Source organism: Dysidea avara, chromosome 4 (assembly GCF_963678975.1).
Source record: "Dysidea avara chromosome 4, odDysAvar1.4, whole genome shotgun sequence".
In the NCBI taxonomy this organism is placed as follows: domain Eukaryota; kingdom Metazoa; phylum Porifera; class Demospongiae; order Dictyoceratida; family Dysideidae; genus Dysidea; species Dysidea avara.
The window spans coordinates 43,636,482-43,659,210 of record NC_089275.1 but is presented as its reverse complement, the minus strand read 5'-3'; the positions used below and the strand labels follow the sequence as shown (position 1 = coordinate 43,659,210).

General features: G+C 39.0%; 1 long non-coding RNA gene across 1 annotated transcript; it reads right to left on the bottom strand.

Moving 5' to 3' along the window:
* Positions 1 to 9,118: 9,118 nt before the first annotated feature.
* On the bottom strand, positions 9,119 to 10,415 carry LOC136252192 (uncharacterized). Its single transcript, XR_010699402.1, has 3 exons — positions 10,308 to 10,415; positions 9,719 to 9,861; positions 9,119 to 9,400 (listed from the first exon to the last, which is right to left on the bottom strand). It is a non-coding gene; the product is annotated as an uncharacterized lncRNA (long non-coding RNA).
* Between the last annotated feature and the right edge of the window lie 12,314 nt (positions 10,416 to 22,729).

Below are 22,729 nucleotides of genomic sequence, written 5' to 3'. Positions count from 1 at the left end.
CGTATAAAACATGTAATTGACTGGCTTATACAAAGCATGTTTCTTCATGGATAATCAAATTAGAATCCTGTAATATTAATTGAGTACAAAGTTTATCTATTGAATGTAATGCAACACCAGCTACTTCATAACTGCAGAAAAGCTGCAGAATCATCATAGCTATTATACCTACTTCAGTATACTGTGGAATGTATTGTGTTGTACATATAAAATGGAGTTGTGCTATGTACATGATACATGTAAATACCTGATTTCACATTGCTATAATACATTAACACATGCACACAGGAACCATTATACAGAACAAACATTTTATCAAAAAACCAAATATTTGCTACATCAGCAGGGGCATAGGGAGGGGGGGTTCCGGGGGGTTCAGGAACCCCCCTGTAAAATTTAGACTTCTGCAAGCAGGATCCTAACACACCATTTAGTGTGGCAGGACAAAATGAGTGAGCAATATAGTGTAATGGCACAGCACAACAATTGATAAAACTTACATTCATCTCTCAGGGAAGGATTTACAGAGGTAACATGAGCCCTCTTCAAAACTTGTTAAAAAGATCGATATACTCTGATAGAGCAGTCAGGTATATACTCTAATAGAGCAGTCAGGTATACTCTAATAGAACATGCATGTAAATATCCATGTCCATTTGAAGTTTTTCAGACATTCCAACATTAAATGCAAAACTTAGCATGACCTTATACTGCTATAGCTTTGGTATGCAGTGTTTAAAGATATAGAGCTCCAGTAATTTATCACTTGTGTTATGCAAAATGAATTCATGCTATGCATATTTGTATAGTTATATTGTTTGATCGTCATTTGTATCAGTGGATTCATGGCTCCTATACCACAGTAAGATATAACCATCACTTACAGATTACTAGCTATATGTGTCTCTATGTGTTATGCTGTCTGCTTCCACTAGGTGACTTTATCTAGTACTACAGTACCTACATCCCAGGGCCACTTAATGCATCATAATTAATGTACCTTTTGCATAAAATATAGCGATTTGCTGAGTTTTGATTTATTAAAATATTGAAAGTCTCTCAGCGGCTGGGGGCTGTGCTCCCAGACCACTGCTTCTAGTAACTCAATGCTGGTGCTGGAACCCCTCTTCAAAAAATCCTGGCTACGCCCCTGACATGTAGGCATAGAGACATGATTTATTCTAGACCATAAACAGTTGAAACATTTAAGTTTCTGAAAAGCAAAGTGTCATTAAATGTACAAATTCCCGAAACAAAACTCCATGGTGCCTTTAATTTGTTGGTGTCACTGAGTTACTGCTTAATGACAAATGCATCATGTGAGTATGGTTCGTACAGTCTGAAAAAGTACTTAAGTGCCACTTTTATTACCAAAATACATACGAAGATATCATTAATGAGTATCCATGTACTGCAGTGCCTGCAGCATTTGTTTCAGATGTACGTAGGTACTCTCCCACATATTGAAATTGTTTAATTAATATCCTTTTCGTAAAACATAGAGGATAGTGCTATAGAAATATGCAGTAACTGGCAGTTCATGTGAAATCACCATTGTTGTGGATGCAGACAAGGAAATAATTATAACAATTAATATCAACTTACAAACAATGCTAGCAAGTAGCTACATATGCTAACTAACTTATACAAATTAAATTATGTGGTACGTAACTTAAATGTGCAGCATTTACTATAGTATGTACGCATTGAGCTGGATCCTCAAAAACATTTAATAACTTATTGATGCTATTACAAAATCTTGAAATTTGGCTCACTTGTAGTACTGCTTGACCCACTCAAAATTTTTTCATTCAAAAGTCTTACATAATATTTATGGCCAATCAAAATTTTCACCATACATTTCCTATGGGTAAGCAATAAAAGCACAGTGTCCATAACAGTCCTTTCCCAAACTTGTAATGGAGCCAAACCCATAGTGTCTGTTGTTGACACCTTTGTTGTCACCACTACTCATCTGGTTGGCGGAAATGTTAACTCACTTGAGAAATAATTCACTTTTATTTGTTATCTGTTTTTCAGGATCCAGCTCAACTTGTACGTACTATATACTATAATATGTACATAAAAATAAATTTTTTCTGGATTATGTATTTTGACACTTCTGAACAAAATTCTCCTACAAATATTAATTTCAGGTTTAGTACACAGTAATTACATATACTATCTGTGCTACTTTTTGATGTCAGGTGTGAAGTACATTATGGTCACTTGTAAAGAATCACCATCCACAGCTGATATGCGTAAAATGACAGACAACTGTCTACATGGTGAAAATTAATGATAGTAGCTACATCAGGTGTTGTGATTTAATGCATTTCAACATGATAATGCAAAATACCACATTGTAAGGAGTCAGTCCAAAATCTTTTTTCCAACTTACCACCAATAGAAATACTAGAGGCCACAACCTGAAAATATGTAAACAGCAAACATAAGAAAGAATGCTTTTAGCTGTAGGGTGATTATTACAGACTGGAATAAACTTTTGACAAATGTGTGAGCAGTAAATCTTGTCATGTATTTAAACCATCATCGGATAAACATTGGATAGATAATAATTTTTATGACTTACGTACATGTAAGCAACTAATGATTGTGTGCATGGTTGTCTTTTTGTCAGAACCAAGTGTGTGCTTCTAATCTTGTAATTATTTTATTATATAAAACACAGTCTGTTGTGTGCACTGCTTTTCTATATAAAGAGTACATAAATGAGAAGGAAGTCACTAATCTATTCTATAAGATCACAAATATGAGGACAGCTGTTCTGATGATGAAAACGACACTAGGACCCGTCAGAGTTATGGTCACACATACGTAACAGTATGTGAATGCAACTTCTTATTGTGTGAGTTTTCTTTAGATAAACAGCTAACACAAACGCAATTTGTTTGATTATTGTCTTAGAAGAGATCACTTAATGACATAAGGATATACTCTTTGATGTATAAGATGTGAAGTACATTATGGTCACTAGTAAAGAATCACCATCCTCAGTTGGCATGTGTGAAATGACAGACAACTGTCTACATGGTGAAAAGGTAGTGGTGTTATGATTTAATACATTCCAATTAACCAATTAGCATGACGATAAAACAACACATATAAGGAGTCAGGTTAATGTAGATCCAAACAGCTATCTTTTTTTCCAAATTGCATAGCGATACCAGAGGCCACAACATGAAACTATTGTAAACAGCATACTGAATCAAACATGAGAAAGAATGTTTTTAGCTGTAGGGTGATCAGTACAGACTGGAATAAACTTTTGACAAATGTGTGAGCAGTAATAATAATTTCTTTTAACTTACTTTAGTGACTAATGATTAAGACACTCACATTTTGGCGGAACCATGTGTGTGCTTCTAATCTTGTAATTATATAAAAAGTTTATATATATATATTTTTATATACACACTGTAGCGTGCACTGCTTTTCTATATCAATATGAGGAAGACTTGACTCCCTCTTCTATTGTTATAAGCTCATGGTAAACTTCTAAAAGAACAGAAGATTGAAGCTTATGTACAGAAAAGGCCACAAATATATGGGTATATGCAGCTGTTCTGGTGATGATGATGAACTAACTGGAATTGACACTAGGACCCATCAGAGTTATGGTCACACATAACAGTATGCGCATACAACTTCTTATTTTGTTAGTTTTTTTTAGATAAACAGCAAACAGCAAACATAATTTGTTTGATAATTATTGTACTGGAGATGTCTTAATTAGCAGAAATTCTACTCACTTAATGACATAACGATACATATAGCTATAGATTTATAACACAAGCATGGAGCAATGGAACAATAATAGATGCATTGCATATTGACTGTACATACTAATATAATCAAGCAGTTACACACATATGTAGTAAGTATGAGTTTATGAAAGTCTGCAGATGTAGACGGAATTTTATTTAACATAGAGTTGAATTAGATCAATTGCAACACCTTCATTGTTAAATCCCTCATTCTGGCAGAGCCTCACTTCAATATCATCCTGTTGAACTGTAGGGAATTCTCTGATGAACCATGGCATGCCAACAGCAGTGCAGCAATTGTTGTTAGTGCTCACACATCCATCTCCATCCCACAAGGGGTCCTCTGTGTAGTATTTATCTACAGGAGGAAACTGGTCAACATTGTTATCTGAATCACAGTAGTATAATGTTCTCCTATAAAGGAAGCTGGTTCTGCTCCTCCGGACGAGGCACATGGACAGTTTCTATTTGGGGTGTTACGATGATCATCATATCCTACTCCATAAGTCCACATGTGTTTCCTGGGATTGCCTAGTGTAATTGATACTCCATCGGCGTAGGTGTCATCTATGCTATATTTTCCACTAAAAGCACTTGGTTTTCCTTTTTGGTAGCCCCTAACTTGTCCACATACTTTTGTATATACCATACGTGTTACACCATATGTGGTTCCAAAGCAGCCAGGTAAATTAGAGAAAGCCTGATGACAAAGAGCAATGTTATTAATAGTCTCTTTGGCTAAAGCTCCAGGGCAGCCATCTCCACTACTAATATTAACATCAGCTATCCTCATCGATCCTCCCTTATATCCACCACACTCTCCATATCACAGTAGACTTCATGTATACCAGTGGAAGTTTGTATCCAGTAGTCACCTGACACTCCTCTACTAGCTTTGTTGATTTGATAAATGCCATCACAAGATTTTCCAGGATTAGACTCCAGCATTCCTAGACTACTACAAAAGCTGGAACACACCTTCTCCTGAGATGCTACCAGGCACCCAAACAGAGCAAAGATGAAGCTATGAACCACTATCATTGCTCAATTGTGCTTTGTGACTACATACAATACAGTTGTGTGACACTTAAGTACGTATAAAACATGTAATTGACTGGCTTATACAAAGCATGTTTCTTCATGGATAATCAAATTAGAATCCTGTAATATTAATTGAGTACAAAGTTTATTTATTGAATGTAATGCAACACCAGCTAGTAGAATCATCATAGCTATTATATGTACTTCAGTATACTGTGGAATGTATTATGTTGTACATCATACAGTACGATAGTACTGTATATTAGGGACATCAAAGGTGTGGGGGCGATCCGTGATATAAAATAACCCAAAAACCTGCCATGATTTTTCCTCACAATGGCTTTCCTCACAATGGCATGACAGTATTGGTTGGGTAAAACCAAGCCCAAAAGCGTCTTCAGATCGACCCAAAACGTTTGCGTCAAGTTGCTACAGAATTTAGAAAGAAATTTATTCAACAGAATTTTCTACTGCCTGCCTGCCTGCCTGCCTGCCTGCCTGCCTGCCTGCCTGCCTGCCTGCCTGCCTGCCTGCCTGACGCCTTCAGTCAAGCGTAGCGGAAAAGTGGCTACAGCTCTACAGCCCTAATTCTTTTGCAAAAACGTTTCTAGTTTGTTTAAGAAAACGTAGTGGCTATTCGTCCGGTTCCAGATGCCGACTTTACCAGGCTATTCGTCCGGCTCTGTTCACGTGATCCGGTTTTAATATATAATACGGCTTTAGTATACCTGAACTACAGTATCCTGAACTTAATGTGTTGATGGAATCAGATGAGTCCTGTTTTACAGTTGGCGATAGGTTCGCAACTTTTTCTGAATTAGAACAAAACATTCACAGATACGAGAAGGGGACTGGTTTGTGCAATTCTGAGAGATAGCTAAATAGAACAACCGAGAGAGAAACCCACAAGAATTTCAAGGAAGAGATAGTTTATCACTTCAAAATGATCTCAACTCCTTATCACAATGGGGCACTAGATCTGGTATGTTTTTTAATCCTGATAAAAGTGTATTCATGAGAATCACTCGTAAACACAATCCGATCACGTACAACTACACCATTAATGACATCTCTATCCAAGAAGTTTCATCTACTAAATATTTAGGAGTTACAATCACCAATGACTTGTCTTGGTCCACACACATTACTAACATCACATCCAAAGCTCTATCAGTCAAAGCATTCCTACAGAGAAATCTTAAGTTCTGCCCAACTCAAATCAAATTGAAATGTTATAATGCCATGATAAGACCAATCTTAGAATACGCCAATCCTGTCTGGTCCCCTCACATCAGAAGAGACATTGATAAGCTTGAACGAGTACAAAGGCAATCTGCCAGATTCATTATGGCTGACTTCTCGCGTTTCAGCAGCGTAACTAACATGCTCATTGACTTTAACATTCCCAGCTTAGAACACCGCAGACAATTATCTAGTATCACCCTCCTCTACAAAATTGTTCATAATCTCATTGATATATCTCTAGTTGATTTAATCCCTGTCACTTCTAACACCAGAGGACATGATCAAAGATTTCATCATATCTATGCAAGGACCAATCAGTACAGTAATTCATTCTTTCCTAGATCAATTAGACTGTGGAATTCACTCCCACCTGACCTAACAATCATTACAAATTTTTAAGTACCAACTGAATTATTATTACTTTCCCCTACCAATCAGTAATCCCATAGTCAATCATATTGTAAAACATTTTGTATGCATGTTTCATATGTGCGTTAATCCTCAAACTGAGGCTGCACATTTTTGGAAAATAAATAAATAAATAAATAAATAGTATATTCAGACTGTTTTAGCTGAATTCACAGAGGAAAAACATTTAAAAGTAAAACTGAAGGAAAGAGACCCAATCAGTGGTAAGCTTGATGTGGTTGCTGACCTAGCCTACATGCTTTTGCGTGTGTGTTTCTGTATGTGTGTGTGTGTGTGTGTGACATGTGTGCGCGCGCGCGTGTGTGAGTGGAGTGAGTGAGTGAGTATAACTCTGTCCTGCCATGACCACGTCATAGGGCTGCATGATGACCTGGCACCTCTTGGTGGTTTGACTAGCTAACACCAGTATCCCTGTCCCTGCTGCAGTGCAGGTAGGGTCAGGGATTGCAATTTGCAACAGCTTTATCACAGATATTATACTAGCCTTGGGTCAGTATATCTATGGCTTTATGTCTTATGAGAGGAAGGATTTATTTCTTGACCCCCACATGTTTCTAGAGCTTATACCAGCATGTATTATGTGTATATGCATCCACTGCAGACGTTGAGTTGTCTGATATAAGATTGCCTGGTAGAGTACTAAAACAAGGGATGCCTAAAAGTTCAGACTTAACAGTTATTGGCTTACCAAAGAAATGAAGTTAGCAGAAGGATCTTTTGCGTTTCTTAGACAGCATCCCAAGTATCAAGAAAGAGGTATATTTATTATCTGTTTGATTACATTACTATAGCAATGCACTACTCTTCAGGAAATGTTGAAATGGTTTGTTTCTGTTCCTGATGCTAACACGGCTATGAATGATGGTGTCGTACTGGATGTAGCATCAGTACATGCAAGGCATGAGAAGATACCAAATGATATGCCTGCATAGACGAGAATGTTAATTGTTCCGAATCAGAAAACATTTCACTGATGGTGGATGGGCTCAACTGTGTCAGGTCATGGAGAAGAAGTTTAACCCCAGCTACCAAGTGTGTGAAAGGGAGTTATTGGAATGCACAGCTATATGCTGTGATTGTCATATATCTCATGTTGGATTGAAGCCTACACCAAAGCGAAAAGAATGGTTTTGCCACTTGTGCTAAATGAGTCACAGTAATGAAACAAAGTCACACAGTGAAAATACTACACCACAAGTAATCCCTAAAACACAATGCTTTACATGTCACATTTCCAAATCGATCACATGAAAGAAGAGCAAAGTAGAGATTAAAAAACACAGGTGCTGAGCACCACAAGTTCAGATGAAGAGTATGAGGAACCAGATAGAACTGTCATTGAAATTGCTGCAGGAGTAAAGGTTTATGAATCTGATTTAAAAATTCTACAGAATCAAATGGATTGGCTTAATGCAAGACTAATGAATGCTGGGCAAACTTTGCTGAAGAGAAAGTTTCAAAACGTATCAGGATTACAGCGAAGCCAAACATGTATGTTTGATAATAAGAGTGGTGAATTTGTACTGGTACTAAATTGCTATGAATCCTATTGGATTCTTGTGTCAAAAAGAACTGTAAAATTAAACTAGTTAACATTAATGGCAGCAGTTGTATGGGAGTGTTCCAATCACACCTGGAAAGTACTTGTCCCTAACGTTTCTGGGTGTCCAGGTGGTTCTGATTGTGGATTGTTTGTTCTTGCATTTGCTTATACTTTATGTGCTGGAGCAGTTCCAGAGAAAATGACATATAATCAAAGTGAGCTTATGTCACACTTTTTATGTTGTTTGACAAGGAAGAGCTCCTGCAAAACCATTACTAAAAAAACCTGCACTTGTCAACTGCCTGACATTTGGGATGGTATGGTAAAATGTCATCCGTGCTTAGAACGTTTTCACCAGTCATGCATTCAAGCAGATAAGACATTCTACCCTCCAAGTGGTACTGTTCTGCATGTATTAAGGAACAAATTGAGGAACCAGGCCAATTGTGTGCTTATATATTGTTGTGGGTTACGTACATTTGTTATATTGTTTGTATGTAATTGATATTACAGTGGGGGCTGGTTATTATCTAAAGTTATGATTATTCATGCTGACTGCAGAATTCTCATAATAATGCATTCATTAATATTTTCCCTGCCCTCCACATAAAAGGAAAAATAAGTGGTCTGGCTACATGAGACTAGTAGGCTGTATGGAGTTAAGGTAGCCATCCATTTTCAGATCTGACAACTTTAATGTGGTCAGATTGAACAGCCAGCCAGAATTGGTAAGGGATGGTCATAAAATAATCTAATTTGATTGATGATGTAATTAAAGTTGCAAAATAAGTGTATTTATCTAAGAATTTTTATTTACAACTTTTCTTAATTTTACTGTGCATACAGTAGCTACAAACATCAGTAATATATATATATATATTATGATGGTTGTAAAATTAAAAATACAGTCATGACATAGATGTCGGAAATAATAATATAGATGGCTTGCTGTAGTCAATCCATATCAGAAAACTTTTATTGCTAAAGTGTGCGAGGTTACTGATCCCAGCTATTGGGAAGATAACCATACTTGCCATAGCAGGACTGGCATTGGCTACCTAAGTAATATAGCTTCTCAAAACACATTACAATTTATTAATGTCTGGATGACATGTAATTGCACACAGTAGATTTATACAGTATCAATAAATGTTGGTCATATAAGCACATGCACAACTGATCACAATTTCCTCAGTGAGTGCGTGTATTCCTTAATCCTCAATATGGCCTGTCTCTGCAATCATGAGCTGTTGGGGTAATCTTTTTAACTTTCAAAGCAAGTGTATTATTTTAACGTTTTCTTCTTGTTCTCATCATCCAGGTGACGTTGTTGAGGAAGACGAGCAAATTCCACCTGTAGTATATAGCACATTGTACAGTATTGCATAAAGTAACTCAACTTTGAGGAAAGGGAGGCCTATGATGTCTGGTCTCAATTACTAAAACAGGGATACGAGGTGGTGCCATTAGACATGATGAAATGGTGTGTTACTAGCCCATGATGACATGGACGTAGCAGTATGGAGCCATACATACAGGCTCCTTGGCATACATACAGACACACATACATACATACAGGCTCCTTGAGCCTTCTTTACCTGTAACACAAATACTAAATACTAATACACACCCACACACAGAGAGGCAGCAATCACATATCAACTGAGCTTACTGCTGATTAATTGGGTATCACTTCTCTGAATGCAGCTAAACACTTGTGGGTTAGCTACTCTCTGTCTAGCAGCTTCAATCTCGCACAAACCCGGCCTTCTCTTATCTGTTAATTTTTTCTTCTAATTAGGAAAAATAGCGAACCTATCGTCAACAGGACACATATTGCAGCATTATACACTGTCCCTAATCTAATTTAAAATTCCAAATTTTCTTATATATAAAATGGAGTTGTGCTATGTACATGATACATGTAAATACCTGATTTCACATTGCTATAATACATTAACACATGCACATAGGAACCATTATACAGAACAAACATTTTATCAATAAACCGCTACATGTAGGCATAGTGACATGATTTATTCTAGACCATAAACAGTTGAAACATTTAAGTTTTTGAGAGCAAAGTGTCATTAATTGTATAAATTCCCCAAACAAAATTCCATGGTGCCTTTGTTAGTTACTGCTTAATGACAAATGCATCATGTGAGTATGGTTCATACAATCTGAACAAGTACTTAAGTGTCACATTTATTACCAAAATACATACTAAGATATCATTTACAAGTATCCAAGTACTGTACCTGCAGCATTTGTTTCAGATGTAGGTGCTCTCCCAAATATTGAAAAATATCCTTTCCATAAAGCGTAGAGGACAGTGTTATACAAATATGCAATAACTGGCAGCTCATGTAAAATCATCACTGCTGTGGATGCAGACAAGGAAATAATTATAACAATTAATATCAACTTACAAACAATGCTAACAAGTAGCTGCGTATGCTAACTAACTTATACAAATTAAATTATGTGGTACGTAACTTAAATGTACAGCATTTACTATAGTATATATGCATTGAGCTGGATCCTCAAAAACATTTAATAGCTTATGGATGCAATTACAAAATCTCGAAATTTGGCTCATTTGTAGTACTGCTTGATCTGCTACCTTTGCTGTCACCACTACTCATCTTGTTGGCTGAAATGTTAACTCACTTGAGAAATAATCCACTTTTAATTATTAGCTGTTTTTCAGGATCCAGCTCAACTTGTACTTACTATATACTATATAAAATGTAGGCTAAATTTTTCTGGATTGTGTGTTTAGACACTTCGAACAAAATTCTCCTGTAAATATTAATTTCAGGTTTAGTACACAGTAACTACATACTATCTGTGCTACTCTTTGATGTCAGGTGTGAAGTACATTATGGTCACTTGTAAAGAATCACCATCCTCAGTTGGTATGTGTGAAATGACAGACAACTGTCTACATGGTGAAAATTAATGATAGTAGCTACATCAGGTGTTGTGATTTAATGCATTTCAACATGATAATGTAAAACACCACATTACAAGGAGTCAGTCCAAAATTGTTTTTCCAACTTACCACCAATAGAAATACCAGTGGCCACAACCTGAAAATATGTAAACAGCAAACATAAGAAAGAATGCATTTAGTCGTAGGGTGATTATTACCACCACAGATACTATACTTACAAAGGATTGGCAACGAGTGATCAAAACAATAGTGATGTCATATCCAATCCTCGTTATGGTCTTTATGTGCCCTCTGCCCAGTTACTAGACGTACAAGCGTCTTCGTTTCTTCTTCTGTAGCACGGGTAGTTCTCTCTATTGATGTACAACCTTCTTCAAATGAGCCCAGCACTACTAGGTGAGTAACTGATAAAGGAAAACAGGGTAAAACCTCAACCTAGCACGTAAAGAAGTTCCGAGACTCATGGCTATTCATACTTGTGGAGTTTTTACAAATAAACAAAAATGCTTTGTTGAACACAATTTATAAGAGAATACTTGAAACCATTAGTAAAGTGTAGTGCTTTGTTTTTTGTAGAGGCTAAAATTATTTCCTAAGTTGTCATTTCGTTATGTGGATTTGTTGAGTTTTGTTGTAGGACTGGGAGAAGAAACAGCAAGTTACTATACAGCATAAGAGAGCTTAATGTTATGGTAATGCAGTGCAAACACGCATGAGCTCAAATTCAGATGTGGCATTAGCCATCAACGCATGTGATCCAGCAGCTCAATGTATTGCCCTGAAGTCACAGTCATTGGTGTATATATAGCCATCCACCACTTGCTTGAGATGGTCATTTTATCTAGACGCCGTGAGGGAGACACAAAAAATGAAGCTGCTAGTAGTGAAGTACACTATATGTAAGATATCAACGTAATTTTATATTGATGCATACAGTAGTGATTCAAGAGCCTACATGGATATAACAAAACAGTTGGTCCACTGGATATCAAATTGATGTACCCATGTCACACTGAAGATAGCATCTAAACCTGGAGTTGCCAGTATCAATCATGAACAAAACACATATGCACATCATACTTTGTAGACAAATACAATAACTGTTATTTAGTAGCCATGAACCGAAATGAGTTTGCCTGATACTATCTTGGCACATCATGTTCAGTATTGTCCACTGCATTTCAGACTCTCATATCAGTACAAATAAGCACAGTATACTGAATAGCACAACCACATACCAACTATTGTTGAAGCATGTTTCCACCCTTTTGTAGACTGTAAAAAATGCTAGAAAAGTGACAAACAGTGGTTATTGTTGTAACAATAATACAAATTTAAGGCTATTACTCTGTTACGAAACCTGACATATTATGCACATCAATATAGCCACATACTCTTAAGGAACAGCCATGAAATGTAGACATGTCATAGATGGTTTTGTTGAATTCCCTCTTAGAATTGATTTCATAGTCACAGGGAAAAATCACTAGTTCGAGAGGGTAATGAAATTGACACAGCATTTTAATAACAATCGCATCTATCACAACTTGTGTGATCAGTTGCAACTACTGCCAAGGGGTCAGCAACAAGCTCGTAGGTCAATTCTTGAAATCTGAAATCTTTCTGGTGCTAATTACTTGGTCGCTGACCCCTCAACCAATGCAGACACACACTGTAGTTAACGCACTATACCAGAGTGTTACACCATGAAACACTTATGACAGCCATGCCATCAAAGTTAAATCGTGAATGTAACATGAAAGTCATTTCATGATTTTTCATAGGACATGAAATTCATATGCATATCAGAATTTCACAGCACTAGAGATTTTGTGGGTACAGTACCCATGAAAATGGGAAAAACCATGGGATCTTTCATAAGTAGAGACATGACAATTTCATATACTCAACCGATAGTGAAATTACTCAACAGGAAATATAGACTGCAGGGAGTAGGAGTATGCAAGAATACCAGTGATACAGGCAGATTGATCGATTTTTACTCCATACAATCGCTGGGTGCACTATCATGGTTATTATTATTATTATTAATTGTATTATGCACAAGCCTCAAAATGAGGGTGTGTGCATATAAAGTACATCTATAAAATATCTACAGTCTAATTGGTTTATTAGTAATACATCATCATATGTGACTGGATTTTGGAAAAACGATCCAAATCGCACATTAGACGTTTCGAGATAAACAGTTTTAAAGAATTGAAGCCAGCATAACTCTCCAAGGATAGCAAGCACGCGTATGAAATTTACACAAAAGATGCATCAATCTGTTACCTTTCAAGCCACTTCCAGTACCTGTAGCTGCTTGTACAGTTTCCCGCCAAATAAGATAGAGAATCTGAGCAGTTGGACGAGCGAAGTAGTATCACGAGTGCTCACAAAGGGGTGGAGGCTGGGGGGTGGAGGCTGGGGGGTGGCGGGGAGGGCAAAAGATAGGCCTCAAAATGGAGGCAGACCACGATTGGAGGTCAGACACGAGATTACAGGGCTGTGCTGGCTCCTTAGTGGCTGATATGTAGCAAAATCTACAGAGAACACGTCTGGCCAACATTATAAGGCTGTCCACCAGTAAACCACTGATTCTTGCCAGGCCAGGTCCTTCACAAGGCCTGAAACCGCCATTTGGGCACTCCACACCACCCAGAAAAGACGTCTATTAAAACCAGCCTCGTGTAGTTTGAGTAGTGCTGAGGGTCAAAACTTGTAGTACGATAGTGTAGCTATTCACTGGTGGTGTTAGTTTGATTTTGCCATAGATCGTTACGAAGAATATACGATCTATGATTTTGCCTGATGTGCGATTTGGTTCGGTTCTGTAAAATCTGGTCACATATTGATATCACATACCAGCAGTATAATTCATTCTTGGGCCTTTCAGGTGAGATTCCGGCTCGGATTACAGTGTTACCTTCCACCGTCACAACTCAGCTGCAAACAAGTCACTGGATCTCTCGTATAAATCCATTGGCGATGACGAAATGGGCCTGCGGTCGTCACTCGCTACAATAATCTTTTACAAGAGTAGTTCCCCTCTCGTAGATAACGAATAACAGCACTGGGAACGGTATAAATGGGCCATTCTGCTCGCTATCTTGTCATGTCGTCTCAGCCGTATGTATGACAATATAGACGCGCTCACTTACGTAACAACTCACGTGACCATAACGAGGATTGTCGAACGGTTGTTATGCGCGTTGCCAATCCTTTGTAAGTATAGTATCTGTGTTAGTACAGACTGGAATAAAATTTTGACAAATGTGGTAAACATTAAATCTTGTCATGTATTTAAAGCATCATCGGATAAACATTGGATAGATAATAATTTTTATGACTTACGTACATGTACACAACTAATGATTGTGTGGTTGTCTTTTTGTGCTTCTAATCTTGTAATTATTTTATTATATAAAACAGTCTTCACACGCACACACACACACCAGCTAGTCTCCTGCCCAGACCGCTTTTTTTCTTTTTGTGTGGGGGCGGAGAAAAAAAGGGTCTGGTGGATCTCCAATACATTTTTTGTGCAGCCGGATCTACAACTTTTGGAGATCGTTGATTAGTGGTGATGAATAGCAAAGGTTTGTTAACGAAGCAACAATAGGAAATACGGCGCGCGTAGCCAAGGATGTAACCTTGCCAAGCAAACGCGCGCCGTATTCCTATTGTTGCTTCGTTAACAGGCCTTTGCTATTTATTTATTTATTTATTATTTATTTATTTGTACTGAGCAGTCAGCCCTGCTCGTATGCCCAGGAAATAAAAACAACAACAAAAAAAACAGTTCTAACTTAACATACAGTAAACCAATTGTTCGACTAATTACAAGCTAGTACTAGTGTGGTAATATGATTGTAAAAGTGATGTGAACGAATCTGGATCAGACGTTTCAATGATGTTAACAGGCAAGGTGTTCCATTCTTTAACAGTTCTTGAGAAGTAGCTGCTCTGGTATGATCTGGTGGATGATGATGGAATTATGAGATGCAATGGATGGTATGATCTAGTTTCTCTCGTTGGTGGTAGGTAATATGATGGTATGCAGATGGCAAGCTGGTGATGGAGTGCCTTGTGCAGGACTTGTAATCTAGATATCTTGCGACGAGTCTCAAGAGATGGCAGGGATAATTCATTTAACATTGCTGAAACTGAGCTAAATCTACTATGGTCATTATAAATCCATCTGGCTGCACGACGTTGTACCTTCTCTAATTGCTGAATTTGTGAATTGTAGTATGGATCCCACACAGCTGATGCATATTCCATTTGTGGCCTCACCATTGTGATGTATGCAGATTTCTTAACTCTTTGTGAGCAAGGGAGTTTGTAAAAGGCGGTGTCACAGTGATATATGTTTCCCCGGGTAACGTGTTTCCCGCACACATATCCCTAGGGATCCGTGTTTCCCCACACACATATCACTAACTCGCTAGCGACCTTAAAAGTCACAGTGATATATGTTTCCCCGCGTAATATGTTTCCCCTTTATAAAGTCATGTGCAACGTACGTAGTGTTAGCATAGGTGCGCATGCACTTTTAATAATCATAGCTAGCCATACCTATACAACTAATACTATAATTATAAATGTTGATGGAGGAAATCAAGCCATTCACTGGCATTCAACCATAACTGCTAAACTGTGCTGTGATTTGGCTATGTAGCTATAACATCAGTTTAATAAAACAGTAGCTACAAGTACATGTATACATGATTATGATTATATACTGGGTCGAGACAGCACAGCTGATAATTGACCCAGGCAATTGCAAACAAAAAAAAACATTTAACATATACATGTATACATAAAATTATTTATTGTGTGATGACAAGGTGGTTGGTAAAAATTTCTATGGATTGCTCTTCAATAAAGTTGTTAGGTAAAGACAATAAAATACCATCTCTAGCTATATAGAGTAAATCATGTGATTGCTGTAGGAACAGTAAACTGTAACACTTGTTTTACATGCATACATACTTGTAACATTAAGTAATTCTATTAATGTGTGTACATTATTATGTGATCATGTGATAAAGAGAGTTGACCTCGTGTTTCCTACAATTGCAGCTATGTATAACTAATCAATGTAGCTACAGCATGCAGTCAGTCATTATCTACCTCCTTGCCGGTTCTATCTGGGGTTCCCCAAGGGAGTATTTTTGGGACCCCTACTCTTCATTATTTACATGAATGATTTACCATCTTGTGTTACCATCAGTAAAACTTTACTATTCATTGACGACACCAAGATTCATAATACTGTTTGTAGTCCTGGAGATATTTCACTGTTTCAAAATGATTTATACTCAGCAACTTTGTGGAGTACGAGATATAATATGTTCTTTAATCCAAAAAAGAGTGTCCACCTATATATTAATGCAAAAGTCATCACTAATTACAAAATAGCTGACACACAGGTTTTAACAAATAGTTCACATAAAAATCTCGGAATTATAATATCATCCGACCTATCTTGGGATCAACACTACAAAAACATAATCCCTAAGACCTACAGAATGCTAGCACTGCTCCATCGCAGCTTTAGCAAGCATCAAACAGTGACAGCCAAGAGAACTTTGTATATTTCCTTAGTGAGATCGCAAGTTATATATTATACTGTTCAGTGATTTGGAAGCCTAACCATATCAAGCAGGGGCGGATCCAGGGGGGGCTTTGGGGGCTGAAGCCCCCCCCTTCATATTTAGGCTTTACTTGGTCAATATGCATGCTGAGAATTATAATGATGAAACTTTGTCTTAGCATAATTATATGATCACTAATAATACAAATAGCTACTCATAAAACCACCTTATAAACATCTTTCCAAGGTATTATCAGTGGATTTATGCTAAAGTTTATGCAACAAGGACCTGGATCAGCATTGGAGGTGTACAAGATCGAGATACTCTAATAGAGCAGTCACCTAACTACTCTAATAGAACATTCACTGGAAACATGTAGTTGGTTCTGTTATGAGTTTTTTCCAAATCTGCCTGCACCTATACATACCAACGTTGAAACCGGGTCACTACTGCTGACCCGGATGACTGGGTCACTACTGCTGACCCGGATGACCGGGTCAGACCCGGATGACCGGGTCAGACCCGGATGTGACCCGGATTAATTAAAGCCGAGACGTGTTTCGGCTAGTCTCGAGCGAGCAAACGAGTCTACATTTTGAGCGTACGATTCGTGTTGAGTAAATATTGCAACTTCAGCCTAGCTGTAGGTTGAAGAACAAAAAAAAAAAAAAAAGGTCTTCACCTACTGACAATAGCTACCCTCGCGTATGTTGGAGTGCTGAAGGTGGAGGGAGTGTCCACAGCAAAAATCGTCTTGTTTCATCAAGGCAGCACAGAGCTACGGAGGTGTGAAAATTGCGTTTTCTCTCTTCCTGTCAATATACTCACGGGTGTTACGCGCCGGCTTCTTGGGCCGCACGACACACTACCGTGTGTCTTGATGTATGTATAACTTGTGTTTTTAGGCTGCAAGCACCAGTTGCTTACAGACCCTTGGCATACTCAGAGCTCTCAACTGGTGGAAATCACTTTGAGTGAGAACATAAGTGAAAATGAGTGAGATTGGTATGAAAATGAGTGAGATTATTTAGAGGATAGGAGACTCACCAGCAGTGTGTCAGTCATACTCCTAAATGCAAAGTATTTTGCCTCTAGGGGGTCTGGGATATGAGAAAAGTTTGCAACTCAAGACATTCTCAGATGCTATTTTGATCAAAATTCATGATTTTTGGACAAAAATTATACAGACTTTAATCACATACAGAAAGAGATTATATTGCATAATGTATACGTAGCTATTATATAATTCATTGTTTGCTGCTGCTGTGTGCCCTGTTATATTCTGATGTTGCTTTCTTTGCAGATTTGAGCACCACATCTGCAGGGCTGCATTTATAACTAGGCTCTGTTTTGATTATAACAGATAATGACCAAGATACATACAATAAATATACAGCATGGAAATGACTAAGTATAGCTAATAAATAATAATGTGAAGTCAGTTAATTATATAGCTAGCTATATAATGGTGTGTCCAATGAGTCAATAATGGGAATAGGAAATTAAACTTTCTGTTTACATGGCTTCTGTTGATGGTTAGTGGCAGAACAACCCTAACATATGTGAATATAATAATCACTCTCATGCATACAAGCATGCAAGACCCTTACGAGTGATCACGTGATGCTAAGAAACGGCTGCTTTGGCTCGAGATTCATGCTGTGAGTCAGAGAGATTAATGCGTGAGTTTTGAGGTGTTGTGAGTGAGAGAGTGAGATTTTGCTTCAATGCGTGAGACTCACGCAGAATGAGTGAGAGTTGAGAGCTCTGCATGATACTTGCCATAAAGTACTAAAATAAATAAATAAAAACATATATCACTGTGACACCGGCATAGTGTTAAGTTGACACCGCCTAGAAATTGACTGAATAATATAATATGGGATTAAGAAGACAGAGAGTCGATATACAGAGTCCTCTTGAAGATGTCCAAGCAGCAATTGTGAGTTGCAACTGGATACAATTTCCCGGGCTAGATGGTCTGCCCTTGCCACCACCCCCAGCACTAGTTGGCATGTGCTGGACAACTGTTAGAGGATAAAACAGATTGGACTCAGTAGTCCCTGTGCCCATCACAGCGGCCCATCTCTGAAGAAACATCAACTGATCGAAGTGAGATGGACCTGCTACCACGAATGCACACTGTCGCAGAGCGCAACAGTGAAAAAGACAGTGTGCACCTCATCCAGGCCAGACTCAGTACGGCTATATGTAGTTGAACTTCGGCGGGACAGTAGGTCAGCCAGACGTCTATAGAAAACTACTGCCTCTTTTCCCATACCCCCAGTAGTAGTAAAAACAAGGGAGGTAAAAGAAGCCTGCTCTACCTCCCTAATGCGGTCTCCATATTCTCGCTTCTTCTGTAGTTCGTGGCGCCGATACAGTGATGGGTTACTGGATTGGCAGTAACTCCGTGCGTTAGGGTGAAAGACCCTTACATCAAAAAAGGAACTTTGTCGCTGCCCCCAGAATCCCCTAGCATGAATATCAGCCCTAGCTTCATTCTGTCGGTTTGCAGACCTTGGCTCAATACTTTCCCCAGTAAGTGGTTGTAGAGGAGGTTCAATGGCCACATCATAACAAACCTTAGAAAGCCATTCAGCAGTGATGTTTCGGAGATCATTGTGGCGAATGAAAGTGAGACCACCATGTTTGCATATCATTGCATATATGGTCTGGTGAAAACATGGCCCCACAAACACTGTGACTTGGTATATTCTCAAGCTTCCAGTCGTATCTCAAATGCAGGGCATCCCAAAATTCTTGCAATTGTTTAGGCAGATGGAACCCCTGCTCAGCTAAAGGTAGTGCTGTTAACCAGGAAGAAGCACCTGGTTCACTGTTCAAATCAATCACCCGCTGGAATTGGGCAGAAAGATCAGATCGGATCTCTGATGCTCGTACCTTGGAAGCACAGCGACGATCTTGATGAACCTGAGCCTTTATGGAGTGGACATCAGGTAATGGTGCTTGTACAGCCTGGTCGAGGATGAGAGATTGAAGAGAGGCTGTAATCTTGGTAGATGCAGTATACTGGGAACCTGCTATGTGTATAGGGTTTACTATGCCAAGGCCACCCAGACGACAGGGTAAAGAAAGAACTTCCCGCTCCAGAGCAGAACAGGCACTGTGGCCAGTCAATGAATTAAGGAATCAACTTTAAACGAATGGCATCTTCAAGTGGTTGGAACAGGGGGCCAACATCAAGAATGTTTCTCATGATATACACCCACCTACCTATCATCCCATGTGTGAATGCACAATAGGCTGCATGTGGGCAATTTGCAGCAATACTAGCTAAACTAGACACTTCAGCAGTCCAAGTACAAACCTTTTTAGATACATATTCCTCTGCAAAGTCATGAGAACCCAGTGCAGCACCAAGATGGCGCTGGCCTTGATCGGTAATCTGAACATTGGTACCACCAAATATGGAAATAATGGAATACAATGACCTCTGAACACTGGATACTGGATACAATGACCTCTAATAGTTTGATGCATCCATAAATCTTCCCAGTGTGTTACCTGCATGGTGTCTGTGTGTTATGTAGTATCCAGTACCCATTGTCTAGCCAAGAGACACTGAGTAACTAATTTACAAACTACGTAGGTTAGGTGAGAAGACCCCCTGGAGGGTGGATGGGCAAAGGACAATAGTGGGGACCTTGGTCAGAGGAAATTGGACATGCATGCATAATGTAAACCCTGTGGTTAGCTTGCAAAGTAGATATATTTTCCATACCTGGGATAGGCAGTCAGGGTTATCAATGCTTATCAACACATTCACTCTGTGCTATAGCCATCTAGTATGTTCCAGATTTATTACACATACACAAAAATCCACTGATTTATTGTATTATATTGTGTACTGTGCAGGAATCATGTATGATTATAATGCACAGGTGTAATTCATAGTATAAAAGTGTCCAAATCATTACATAACTCAGTGTATGTGGGAGTGTTAACAATGTTCTGGGGTAGATTATTCCATAGTTTAATCACTGAAGGGAAGAAGGAAAATTTAAAACTGTTCACTCTATGTTAGGGATATAATATATTGTACTATGCAATTGTATGCGCATGCGCATGAATTGTAAGCGTGTTTGAATTATGCACCTACTGCGGTTTTCCATGTCCTTGCAACGCAAAGCGTCATGCGCTAATATTGTGTCAGTATGCGCAGTTCTTTGAATACACCTGTAATGTTCTGTGGCTGTCGAGTTGTATGCGTAGGCATGCCTAAAGTCCTGTGAGTCAGTAGTCGTCACTGAAAATCCGCTGTTGAACAACTGCGCACCACATGCTTGTATAGCGCATGACGCTTTGCATTGCAAGAACTTGGAAAACCGCAGTATCAATGTTATTCCCCACCTACCCCCTCCCGGGCGTAGTGGGGGAAATGGTGGGGATTTGACTTTTTGAAAAATCAAATTCTCCACCCATGGGGGAACGACTAGTGGTCAAATCTCCATGTAGTATGGCTGTTAGGTACTTTAGGAAACAGGTCAATTCCTTTAGCTTGCAAGTTAAAATAAACGCCTAAAATTTCGAGTGGTCAAATGCCCCACTAATGGGGCAGAGTTTCAGATCAAATCAGGTCAAAATCCCCCACTAATCCCCTAGTAAGCCCGGGAGGGGGGTAGTGGGGCTTAACATTGATAGGTGCATTAGAACAATGAACATGTGCAACATGGTGTCAGAAGTAAACTGATGTTCTAAGACTACAAATGGCGAACTGTCAACTACCTCCCCCTGACCCGATGGTCTGCGCCGGCAATGTAGCAGCGAATTGGAAAGCATTCAAGGAAGCGTTCAACGACTTCGCTACTGCCACTGAACTGACCGCCTAGTCTCGCGCAGCCAGACTACTGACCGCCAAGGACGATGCGATACAAGCGGCTACGCTAAAGACAGTGATGAGAAGAGAGTGTCGACAAATTCTTTCACGTCTAGAACTCACTGATGAAGACAAGAAAAAACCGAACAAGACCCTGGAAAAGCTAGAAGAATATTTTGCGCCTACCCGGAACATTTTGTATGAAAGGTACTTGTTTCACTCCGCCCAGCAACAGCAAAACGAGACTATTGACCAGTACATGATTCGGTTACGCCATTTGGCAGAGTGCTGCAATGAATGACGAAATGCTTCGGGATCGCCTCGTCCTAGGCTGTCGGGACAAAGGTGCGAAAGCACGCCTGTTTCGAGAAACTGATTATTCCCTCAAAAAAGCATTAGAAGCATTACAAATCAGTGAAGCAGCACAGGAGCAGCTGAAAGAGATCGGAGAGTAAGGCAACCCATTACCTATTAATGCAGTAAATGTAAGGAAGAATTTCAAGTACAAGAAGCCCCAGTCCGACTACCCAACCTGCAAGTACTGTGGAGGACAGCACGAGCTGGACAGAACATGCTGCCCAGCCTATGGGAAGACTTGCCGTCAGTGTGGAAAGCCCAACCATTTTCATACTGTCTGTCTGCGGGGGAGAGGAGGTGTCAAATCTATAGCTGTGGTACAGGAGTTGCCAGCCGACGTATTGGAGAGTGATGATGAACTCTTTACAATTGAAGAAGTTAGTACTGTAAAACATGCTCGCAAAGGACAGTTCTTTGTGCCACTACGCTTTAGCCATGAGCAGGGATCCTCCGTTGTGGATTGTCAGTTGGACACTGGTGCAACTTGTAATGTAATGAGTATGATAGATGTGTGTGCAATTCTGCATACCCAAAACCCCCTTTACAAACAGAAGCCGTGCAGCTGAAGTGTTTTGATAACTCAATAATTACCACATTAGGCCAGTGCACACTCAAGTGCCAGTACAACACCAAGACATACAACTTGACCTTTAAAGTCATAGAAGGAAATCAGAAGCCACTCTTATCAGGTACCACATGTATGGAACTAGGACTAATAACAGTGTACACAGTGTGTAATGTAACCAGTAATACACTTATTGAACAGTACAATGATGTGTTTAAGGGTTTAGGGTGTTTGGGTAATGAATACCACATTGATGTAGATAAGTCAGTAATACCAGTGCAACATGTCCCAAGGCGAGTACCTGTGGCAATGAAGGAGCTTTTGAAACAAAAATTAGCAGACCTTACCAAACAGGGTAT